This window comes from Chrysochloris asiatica, unplaced genomic scaffold (assembly GCF_000296735.1).
Source record: "Chrysochloris asiatica unplaced genomic scaffold, ChrAsi1.0 scaffold00092, whole genome shotgun sequence".
In the NCBI taxonomy this organism is placed as follows: Eukaryota; Metazoa; Chordata; class Mammalia; order Afrosoricida; family Chrysochloridae; genus Chrysochloris; species Chrysochloris asiatica.
The window spans coordinates 1,944,043-1,952,956 of NW_006408610.1; the positions used below are offsets into that span (position 1 = coordinate 1,944,043).

Here is an 8,914-nt window from a genome sequence, read left to right on the forward strand (position 1 = left end):
GCCACCGCCGCCGCCGCAGAGCAACTGACACTGACTAACAACAACTAACTAACTACTAGCCGCCGCCGAGTCCACCGCGCGCTCCCGGCCACCCGCCCAGCCCACCAGTCTGCCAGCCTCCTCCCAGCGCTGCGCGCCTCCCCTCGCGCGCGCACCCGCCCGCCGCGCTCCTCCGGCTCCATCCGGGAGCGAGCATGCGCTCTCTCACCCCTTCTCTCTCCTCTGCCCGGTGGGAGGAGTCGCATTGCGAGTCCCCTCCTCTTTCCGGGTTCCCACCCCTAGAGGATGAGAACAGGAGGGCGCCTAATTGACTGAAGAGGGCGTGGCCAAAACTTGAGTTCAGAACAACCAGGACGTCAGAGGCGCCTGAGAAGAAATTTAGATTCCATTAAGTTCCAGAGGAAAGGTATTGACCCATTTGGGTACCGAACTGTCCTGGAATACATAATATGTGTTTCCAATTATTTGTATAGTATAGGAATAACCAGTTGAAGTTTCACTACTTTCTGTGAGTCTTAGCGATAGAAACGAAACTACATCTCCCAGAAACCTCCGTAAAATGAAGCTCACCTTGCGTAATCACGTAGTCCTTCGCCGCATTCGAACAAAATAATCCCTTCATTTTTCTTAAGGTATCGGAAATAATATTTCATTTTTCTCCTTACCGGGATAATTTCAGTTGTTATTGAAATAAATGAAGTTACGTGCGGGAAGGTTATTGCGCAATTAGGTAAAAGGAAAGAAAAGACATGATATAAAGTGCTGCGGAGGAATCTTTGTCAAGCGGTGAGATGACGGCGTGCGAAGAATGAAGGCGATTGAGAGGGGCTGAGGGAATTGTCCTCTGTTTGAAGGACTTTCTGTAGGCCCCAGGCACCTGCCTGCCCCTGTCGTCAGCAGGTCAGTAAGCAAGGCGAGATTGTGGATGGCCATAGTCGAGGTGCCCTTCAACCCTTGAAGATCATCCCCCTATTGCCTTGTTGTTATTGGTTTGTCTCGGTTTGAGGCTGACTGAATGGGGGCGCCTCACTTCCGGTTAGGGGGAGGGGAGGAGGGTTGTCACGGGGGAGGGGGAAGCACTCACTTCCTGTGGGGGTAGGGTGATGGTTTGGGGGTGTCCAACACGCTTCTAGGACGAATGAGGGGTTTGAGAAGGTGGACAGGTGGGTGGTGCTGTTAGCATAGACTGTTTCTTACAGCTTGGGGGTTGTATTTTATGGCAGAAGTTACTTATCCCACCATGCCGTCTAATCACCCGCCTCCAGTTAATAATTCTTGTGTTTTGTTTCCACATGGGAAATGGGAAATTTCCTCCCCAACAAAATTTCCTCAGTGCATTTTCATTTCAAAGACTATGCAAGGCCTTGTTAAAGCTCTCCGCATCTCTGCTTTTCTTGCGTGACTCCTGGATTGCCTGCCCCGCGCCTGTGCTCAAGTCCAGTGTGGGCTTCCTGAGGGATCCATGGGGTCTCTGCCTTGACATACCTCCAGAACGCTCTGGAGGGAGTGTTCGCTAGAAGACTGAATATTTTACGTGAATTATGAGAGATTTTTACTTTACCAGAGGGAAAGTGACCATCAAGTCGTCAAATACCTGATTAGCTGATATTACTAGTATCTCTACTTTGATTTTAGGCTGCACAGGTTTTGCCCTGTGCCTGGAAGGTGCCCTCTGCCTTAAAAATTCTTGTAGCTTACGCGTAATTGTGAGAGGTCTATTTGAATTTATTGTGAGTTCATGAACTTCATTTCTGATTTTAAAAAATGGTATCCGTCGTGGTATTGAAATGTGGTGTAAAGATTGTGAGACTCAGCTCAGAATTTAAACAATGAAAACCGTGAATGGACTCAAAGAGGGCAAGTTAAATAAGTACTTTCTATATTTTTCCGTATACTCACATTTTTATAGGAAACTGTAATTTGGTAATAAACACACTTAATTTGATTCTTTAGAGTTGTGGTAGCGTAGTGGCTGCGAACCTTAAGGTCAGCTGTTCGAAACTACCAGCTGCTCCGTGGGAGAAAGATGAGGCTTTCTGCTCCCATAAAGATGTACAGCCTTGGAAACTGTACAGAGTCACTATGAGTTGGAATCGACTCGATGGCACTTAACAACAACAGTTTATCTTGTCAAGGACCAAAATATACCTACTCCTCACTTATCAACGTGGTTAGGTTCCAAAGACTAGGTAGTTATGTGAAAACTGGCATTATGGGAAAATAGAGGATGACTACATCTTTACATAACTGCGAAGTTATATCATTATATAGTTGCCAAATAACTGAGAATCATGATCCGGCCAAGTTGACACATAACTTTACCCGTCACAGCTAGTGTTACTTAATGTTGCACTTTCACAGTCTTTATTGCTAGATATATGTTCTTATGAGCAAAATAGTTTGTAGATTTTTTGCTATTATAAATATGAAATGTCTAACATGATGTAGTCAATTAGTGAGTAGATATACATGTTCTGGTGTGTGAAATCTCAACAATTTTAGTAACTTTAGATTGAATATATTTTTATGTAATTTTCAGAATGAATAAGTATTCATTCCATGGAATGAACTGGGACTCTAGTGTCTTTCAAGTTTTGGGGGTTTTTTTCTTTAAGCAGTAAAGCCTGTATTTGTTTTTTAGCTGAACCTTTTTTTTATTTTTTAATTGTGAACTGAGTGATCGATTACATGGGAGAATATTGGCTTTACACCATCATTTCATTGTGATGATTACAATCTCAGTGCATCATCATTCAACAGTATTTGCTTCCAATACCGCTCTTTTTTCTTTTTTGGGGGGGCAGGAGGGTATACACAAAAATACTCAGGCATATATAATAATTTACACCACCAAAGGGCACATTCTGCATGCCTGCCTCCTGGCCACCAGCACTCAGTCTCTCTCTTTCCATGAGTCTAGAGTCCTCAGCTGCTCCCTCTCTCCATGTCCTCATCTCTGCCTCCATCGCTGGTGTTGCTGCTTCTCTGGATAGGGTCCTGCATTCCACTTGTGCGCTTCTCCCTGATGGTCCTAGAGTCCTCTTTCTGGACTGTAAGATTACTCCCCCCGTTTTTGTTATAAAACTTGAACCTTTACAGTTGTGACAGCCTCAATTAGTCATGAAAACAGTTATTATTGAATCATAAGACTTTTCACCAGACCCATCTAGACAAGATGAAAACTATTCAGTGGGAGCTCTTATCTTCCCTCGCATACTCTAAAACTAAACTCCCTCTTGAAAACTTGTAAGCCAGTCACTTCGTGCCTTTATCACCCCCTCATTTTAGGTAGCCCGTCCCTGTCTATCCTGTATACAGAGGGAATAGGATTAATAATTGATGTGAAGACTCCTTCCCTCTCAGCTGGTGTTTTGAGCTCCTGGTGTGGTGCTGTGGGTTAATGCGCTGGACTGAAAAGTCAATTTAAACTGCAATGTTGGTGATTCAGGCTTACCAGCTGCTCATAGAAAATCCTATACAGGGTCTCTATGTGTCAGAACCAACTTGACAGCACTTAACAACAACATAAGTATAGATCAAGTCCATCGAATTGTAGCAATTTGCACTCGTTTCCTTTACCAAAAAAAATTTTTTTTTTATCTACCTCTAGTCACGTTTTGATTATCAAGCCATCAAGGCTAGGTCAAATGGGTACTAACTGCAAGTGGCGTTCTTGTGTGTCTCGCCTCACTTCTTATTAGCTGGATGCTTCACTCTCGGCTCCAGCCCTCTGTAGCTATGTCCTTGTCCATGGGCTCAGGAGTACCCAGATCTCACCACACTTCGGACCAAGCAGCCCTTCCTCTTCTCTCTCATTTCCAGGTCAATGGGAGTCTATGGAACCTGGTTGAACTCAGTCCCATTTCTTCATTGCTGCCTTTCCCCCTCTTCCACTCACCAGTAGACCAGTGTGGTTGCCAGCAAGCGTACATGCCTGCTCATGTATTCCCTTTGAGTTTCAGTCTTAGAGAGGGGTTTATCCTGAAAGGACTTGATTGCTTGCCTTGATGGCTTCCCATCAACTTGCTTGTTCTTGTAGTAGTCAATCATATTGCCATTTTTGTTCTGGGTTTTACCTGCTAATCTTTCTCTGAAGATGTATCTTATGTCACTCTAGCTGTTCCAGGCTGGTCTGCTTGTTTTTTCCAGTGGGAATGTCTCACCTCAGAAGGTTCTGGATGGATCTCAGGATTCCACCTAAGGTCCTATATACTGCAGATGCGCCACAAGAACCCTATTTTACCGGGCAAATTCTTGAACCCCTTTTAGGTATTCCAATCAGTTATAGGCTGAAAATGGGATCACAAACTTTCTGTAATCATGTTTCTGGACATTCCTTTCTATTCCAGTCAAGTGTCTATTTTACAATAGTAGGCAAGGGAAACAAATATTCATGACAGTCAAGCATCTTACCATTATTTCCCCCTGTATATTTTTTTGCCTTTGTTTTTGAAATTGCTACTTAATCTTTTCACAGAATTTATAGTTACTTTAACTCTAGCTTTAAAAAACCAGTTGGTTTAGAGTTTATTAGAAAATATGCTTTAAAACAAATGTTACAAATGTTAATTGCCTTTAGTCTATTCTTAGATTTGAACCATCAACTTTGTAGTTAATAGTTCATTGCTTACTCCTACAGTACCACACCAAGACTCCAATAAAGGAGAAAAAAATACATGTTTTAATCTGTAGACTTAAAAAAAATGATCAGTCTAAATCTAAAGATAAGTTAATTTTTGAAAGATCATACAATTGCTTCAGTTATTGATTGAAAATGCAAGACAAAATAAAGTCTTCATTGACTATAGGCAGGGCTCCTTATAGGCTAGCCCAAACAAGTATTCATAAATTAATTAGAGGCATGTATTCACTATTCTCTAGGTTAATGTAATGTAGAAGAAAATACATGGTTACCCTGGAAAATTAAACTATAGTGTTGGGGGTTATTAAATTATGGAGAGATTATAGAACTAAATGAAAAACATTTTTTATTTATGTAAAATATTGATTGAGATACTACAGTATTACCTTTTGGAGGCTGTTTTTGGAAAGCAAAGGAGTTGAAGTTGATTTTCATGGTATTCCATGGAAGAAATGCAGTATAATAGTAATAAAAATTGCTACAGTTATTCAAGCAAGAATTAAAAAACTGTCTGTTCTGAAGAAAACAATGTATAAATTACAGCACATATCTGAAAGAAGATGTTTTGTGATAAATGGCATTTATTCATTGGTTCCATCAAAAAAGAAATACTAGAAAAGAGTATAAAAAGTGAAGGGGAAAGTCCATAGATCCCATTTTATTTTTTTATGTGTTTCTGTGAGTAGTCTTACTGTCTTCCAAAGACATTTAACCCTTAGTGTTGCAGTTTTCTTTACATGTTCTAATAGAAGCAGGTATCAAAATTAGAAAATAGAAACTTCTTTAAGTACATTCTTACTTATTTCAGTGAGTAAATTTGAGATTTTGTTTTTCTGTTACATGCCATCTATAATAAAAATTGTAAATTGCTTTAGAGTACTTTGATTATATAACCATTTTCTTTTCTGAAAGTCGTCATTGGGTATACTGCTCACAGTCTGGAGTATTAAAGCAGTAGGCCAAAATTCTGGGTTTAACCTCATTGAAATTTGATTCTCCGGAGTGCTACATATAATGCAAAGGTGTTTTGATTCTATTTTCTACCTTTCTTTGTAAAATCTTGCCGGTGTTTCTATAGCTTTTGGTTTTGTTTGTTGGGTGGTGGTAGTTGTTTTGTTTTGTGATGGGCTTGAGGATTGTGTTGTTATTGTTTTAGTTGTATGCATGGAGTCAACTCCAACTCAAAATGACCCTCAGTGACATTGTAGAGCTGCTTCGTAGGGTTTCATAGGTTGGAATCTGGGTGCAGAATGCCTAGTCTTTTGTCCTATGGTGGTAGCTTGGTAAACTTGAACAATTTACTTGATGTAGCTGAGCCTGTTTCCATAGAATGATTTGGTAGATCAGTGATTTACATGTGTTTTCAAACCCACCAGCCACTCATTGATAATCCTATACTGGGTCACTATGGGTCAGAACCAACTCAACAGCACTTCACAACAACCTCTAGCAGGATGACTGACTGGTGCTTAGAGCTCTTAATAAAATGTAATACTTTTTTTTCCCCCCAGTCTGTCTCTCTTGCCCACATGTCTGTTTTTAAGCCTGACATTCCCCAGAGAATGGGATGAGGTTCTAAAATTATTGACATTATACCTTCTCCTCTTATCAGAATATTCACTTAACTGTCAAGATTTTTTGTTCTTGAGAAGAGGAGAAATCACTAATTTCCATGATTAGTTTTAAAACTCTGGAAAATATACTTAATAGGAAAGTTTCAAGGATGTTAAAGAATCATTAAAGTTATTTGAATTGTTAAAAGAAGACTTTCACATCATTCTTTTGAATAATTGTCATCGTGTCAATTCTTAATACCTGGTGACCCCATCCATGCGTGTCAGAGTAGAATTGTCCTCCGTAGGATTTTCTGTGGCTGACTTTTTCACAAGTACATCACCAGGCCTTTTTGTCAAGTTACCGGTGAGTGCACTCAAACCTCCAATGATTTGGTAAGCATCAGAGTGCGTTATTTGCACCTCTCAAGGATACTTATTTAAATACTAAGCCTAACATTCAAGACCTTTTTTCCGTATAACCGTATCTCTCATTATCCATCTCCACATACCAAACTAGATTGTTCTTTGGGAAAAAATTCCGTATTGCATCCAATCTTTCTATCTTTGCTCATGCTTTTTTTCTCTTGGCCTGTAACACATTTTTCCCTAGGAGTCTCCATATGTAAAAATGCTACTTCCTTTGAGGTTCATTCTCAAGTACCACCTTCAGAAAATGTTTTCTGATATCTGTCTTCTCTCCACACTCTTAATCACTGTCCTTTGACCCTCTTGAGCATTTTGTATCTTTCTTATTAGCTATTTATGTTATTATAGGACTCCTGATGTGGTACTGTAGTTCAAAGTCAGCAGTTCAAACCCCCCAGCTGCTCCTTGGAAACCCTATACAGGGTCGCTATGAGTCAGAACTGACTCAATGGCACTTAACAACAACAAACACATGTATAGTTTATATCTTGTAAAGCCTACAGACTTTATCTTGTTCCTCTTTTTGTCTGCTTTCATACCAGATTCAATGATGTTCACACCATAGTTCGTCAGTATGTATTTGTAGACTCCAGAGGCACTTGGGGCAAAATGAAACTAATCAATAACTTTTGTTCACCATTTATTCCCAGCACCAAGCACTGTAACCAGTATACATTATTGAGTCAGAGTAACCCTGTATAATGTTTCTGAGGCTATAACTCTTTACAGGAGAAGAAAGCCTCATCTTCTCCTGTGAAGCATCTGGTGAATTCGAACTACTGACCATGTGGCTAGCAGTCCAACTCATAACCCGCTACACCACCAGAGGCCCACCTCAATTGAGGACATCTTAGGGGTCAGGTCGATCAACTTAGATTAAACTTCTACTTTATGATCAGAACAATTAACATGTGTAGACTCTGGTAAGTATCTGATTGGAAGTAGGGTAAGAAGTGTGGAGGTGTTTGTATTGGAAGAGATATTCCTTGCTATTGACTCAGAAATAAAATAGATTTGAGTATCAGGCCTCACTTAACCTGCATTCCCACTCAGGAATATACTCAGAGAATTAAAAACATGTTCATGCAAACATGTACGTAAATGTTTGTAGCAGCACTGTTCATAATAGCCCCCAAAATGAAAACAAACCCATTTGTCCATAATGTTATAGGAAGAAATGAAGTAGCGATAAATGCTATAGCACATATGAGACTTGAAAGCATTGTGCTAAACCAGACACAAAAGGCCATATGTTGTATGGATGCATCTATATAAAATAGGCAGAGATTAGTGGCTGCCAGGGCCTGAAGGATGTGGGATCAGGTGGTAACTGCTTAGAAGTGTGGGGTTTCTTTTGGGGTAATGTTCTGGCATCAATATTGAATATTCTAGTGAATGTTCTAAGAACCACGAAATTGTAAACTGTAAAATAGTGATTTTTGTAGTATGAATTAAGTCTAAGAGGGAGATAGAGAAAGAGACTTATATTTGAAAGATGGAGAATCATAGAGGGAAATTTAAGCAACTAGGAACAGGAACCCTAGTTGTACTGTGGGTTAAACGTTGGTCTGCTACTGCAAAGTCAGTAGTTCAAACCCACCAACCACTCCATGGGAGAAACAGGAGGCTCTCTACTCCTATGAAGATTTACAGTCTCAGGATCCCTAAGGGGTAGTTCTACTCTGCCCTAAATGGAGTTCCTGTGAGTCTGAATTGACTTGACGGCAGTGGGTTTTCCGTAATTTTTGTTGTTATTTTTTAAGTACAGTCTAGATGTATGTTAAGGAGCTATGGTAGCGTAGTGGTTATGAGTTGGCATGCTAATCTCATGGTCAGCATTTCGAAACGACCAACCGTTCCACAGGAGAAACATGAAGCTTTCTGCTCCCATTAAGATTTACAGCCTCAGAAACCCTATCCAGGATTGCTATGAGTTGGAACCAACTCCATGGCACATAACCACCAACCACCACAAGATGTATGTTGAGGATCAGCTGAGGATGGCTATGATAGCTTCTAACTATCATTTGGCTTAATGGAATGGGCAGTGAGGAAAGGGTTGTTGGACCGTAAGACAACTCACAAAGAAGGAAAACATCTCAGGATCTTTAAAGAAGCTTCCAGTTCCGTCTTGATTATGTCAGTGATACAGTAAGGCATATGGTCAGTTTGGCTTGTATGCAAAAGGCCACTGAGTCTAGAGGCTAAGAGTATCAGAAGGTAAGGCAAGGAGGTCTAGAGGCTAAGAGTATCAGAAGGTAAGGCAAGGAGGTCTAGAGGCTAAGAGTAT

General features: G+C 40.5%; 1 protein-coding gene across 1 annotated transcript in view; it reads left to right on the plus strand.

The window, feature by feature from the left end:
* The first annotated feature begins 786 nt into the window (after nt 1-786).
* The window catches only part of HMG20A (high mobility group 20A), a 123,502-nt gene continuing 115,374 nt past the window's right edge, over nt 787-8,914 (plus strand). Inside the window, exon 1 of the mRNA XM_006866463.1 lies at nt 787-900. The gene's annotated coding sequence lies outside the window, so the exon portion shown is untranslated. The remainder of the gene's footprint in view (nt 901-8,914) is intronic.